Genomic DNA, 3371 nt, shown 5'->3' with positions numbered 1-3371 from the left:
CTTTATAACATTTAAAAAAAAAAAAAAAAAATTATATATATATATATTACATTATATATATATAATATGTCACATGTAATCATTTTGGCCACCACTGTAGCCTAAGTGTTTCATCTTTGGTTGACTAAATACATTTTCTTTTAAGTTTTTTATTATTATTTTTTTAATCATTGACATTGACTCTCAGTCAAACTGACCTACAATATGATCAAAAAGCAAAGCATTTATGTTTGAGCTTCATGCACCTGAATTGTAGCCCGTGCACTTTTGTTTCACCTCACATCAGCAGGACTCACTTTAACAAATGTCAGTGTATTTTGAAGCAAAAATGATGTTTAAACTGTCTGGCTATCCTTTTCAGTGTTGCATTTCTAGATATGCGGCTATATTTTACAGCAACCCATTAAGCGGACGTTATTTCCAATGCAATCAGACCCCTCATTGATCGGCCTTCTCAAGATTTACTAGTGCTCTTCTCCAGGGCTTTCCTTATACCATGAGCCGTTTTTCTTTACTGCATTGACTTTGTGTCTGTTTTGAAAGACCACCATTATTGGAGCGAGAAGCGAACATTTGTCTTTCTTTGATGCTCAAAATGGGCCAAGAATCAGAGGACAGACAACAGTTGCGAGCTCTAAGGAAACCAACTGTGCAACAAATTGAAATTCTCCTCACCTCGGTTGAGAAATTGCTCTGAGTAATAGCAAACAATTTCTGAGAGGTCCGAATGAAAACCTTCATCAAGATCTCACTGCATCAATAACAAGTATTTTAAACGCATGAATTTGCTGTCCACGCACGTTAGATTCACGCTTCTTTGCTCGCATCAGAAACAACGGCCCCGTCAAAATTCTAAAAACAATGTTTTATCTGGTTCCTTATATAAAACAGTTAATTAACATAACTCTCTCAGACTGAGATGAGACGCAAAATTGCTCGTTTACTTTCAGCCATTTCTCTGATACTTTCAGTGACGTTTGTAATCAACATGCACCTACTGTACATGTCAAAGGAGGATGTCAGCAATGATTGCCTTGCAGATGACACACAATTATGTGTTTAGACATATTCAGACCAGTGCTGTCACAAACAAATTATCATCCTGCTATCCTGTAATCAAAGATGGATGAGTCATAATTTCTTTCTACCACAGAAACTATGGACTCTAACAATGTGGGGCACATTTAAAAAAAACTCGACTGCACAAACAAACACATTTTTATCTCCTCAAAGGCTTTTATTGACATTTCTACAAAAGAAGCAGACTGCGCAAGACCTTTTGAACTACAGTTCTAGACTTTCTTCCAATGCGCCTCCGTAACTTGCTAGTTTTTAGTGAACAAACATATATTTTCCCATTGGGAACTGGCTATTAATCCATCCATATGCTGTCTCAAAGGAACACTGAGGAAGTCAGCTTTTTTTGGAAAAAGCATGGCGATGCATCACCAATTTTCTTCAGCTGTAAATACTGTTTTGATTCACACAAGACTTACAAATAAATGGACAGAAAAGAAAAGAAAAAGCAAAGCTCAAGGGTGACCCAGGTTATCGTCTGTCTTCTTCGGCAGCTTCCTGTTCGTTCAACACAATGCCACGTGAAGGTAAACACTGACTCATCCATGCTCTTTTACAAAAAAAAACGCTAGTTGATGCTTGAAGAGAACCCTTGACTACATTTGAGTACTTTTGATTAGGCCAAGCACCTGCAGATACGCTTCCATGTATTCCGTGTAAACACACGGCGAGGAAACAACAACAGCACAACGCTAAAAATAACATAATTGCTGCACCACACACACGTATTTGGGTTCTTGATGGCCTAAGTTGGCCTATAGCCCATGTTTCTGTTTTTGCTGTCAGTGGCGTGGCAGTGCCATATGGCCCTGGCTCCGAGTTTCTCCCGGATTCAGGAAAGGGGTGGGAGAAGTGGGGGGACAGAGACATAGACTGTGGGTCACTCCGGGGCAGGTCGAGCTTTTCATAACAAAGGGCCTGCTCCCGGGACGTGTGCTCAAGTAGACACACGTACTGTGAGGACACAATAGACTTGTGATGATCCCCTGTGGTCTGGCACAACCATATAACGGCTCAGTGACAGAAGTGAGCGCATTCATCTTTGTATAAGTGTGGAGGATGATAAATGTAGGGGTTTGGGATAAAAGTTGGGATAAAAGAGCAGACCGTACACCTGCCTGGCAACAATGGTGCCTCAAATATATATATTTACTGCCACCTACTGGAGATATCAATACTTTTGTGATTAGGCCAAGCACCTGCACGCTTCCATGTATTCCGTGTAAACACACGGCGAGGAAACAACAACAGCACAACGCTAAAAATAACATAATTGCTGCACCACACACACGTATTTGGGTTCTTGATGGCCTAAGTTGGCCTATAGCCCATGTTTCTGTTTTTGCTGTCAGTGGCGTGGCAGTGCCATATGGCCCTGGCTCCGAGTTTCTCCCGGATTCAGGAAAGGGGTGGGAGAAGTGGGGGGACAGAGACATAGACTGTGGGTCACTCCGGGGCAGGTCGAGCTTTTCATAACAAAGGGCCTGCTCCCGGGACGTGTGCTTATAGACACACGTACTGTGAGGACACAATAGACTTGTGATGATCCCCTGTGGTCTGGCACAACCATATAACGGCTCAGTGACAGAAGTGAGCGCATTCATCTTTGTATAAGTGTGGAGGATGATAAATGTAGGGGTTTGGGATAAAAGTTGGGATAAAAGAGCAGACCGTACACCTGCCTGGCAACAATGGTGCCTCAAATATATATATTTACTGCCACCTACTGGAGATATCAATACTTTTAGTGACTAAAAGAGTTGGGAAGCACAATAGGGGGCTTGTTTGTGGAATTATGCTAAATGTAAACATACAAAAATGTCTGAGATATACTTACAGCATGAATGATTTATATAGATTTAGCCATATATGCATGAATGAAATGTGTCAAATTATCAGGAAAAAGTAGGCTACAGCACTCTCATCATACTGTAAATGTGCAAAGGAAATCGAAGGTATACATATACAAAACCTATATTTTTTTCATCATAATGCAGGGAATCAAGCTTTACATTTTCATAATCTATGTTGGATTATTTTAATTAGGCAACTGGAAGGAGTGCAAAAAGTACGCTTCAAACAGTAGGCTTATTGTATAACATCAAAACTGCCAGATCCAACAAAGATCAAGATGCAAGTACAAGATGCACTGAATTCGGTAAAACACGTTTATTGTTTGCAAATTCTAATGACGGAAAAATAAACTCGCTATTAAGGAAATTAATTTTTACCTATAGCCTGTTATTCAGGTCATTATTTTTAGTAGACTGAATAGGTCCCATACACTGCATCAC

This window comes from Sinocyclocheilus anshuiensis, unplaced genomic scaffold (assembly GCF_001515605.1).
Source record: "Sinocyclocheilus anshuiensis isolate Anshui unplaced genomic scaffold, SAMN03320099.WGS_v1.1 scaffold1144, whole genome shotgun sequence".
Taxonomy (NCBI): Eukaryota; Metazoa; Chordata; class Actinopteri; order Cypriniformes; family Cyprinidae; genus Sinocyclocheilus; species Sinocyclocheilus anshuiensis.
This window is presented reverse-complemented; position numbering follows the sequence as displayed.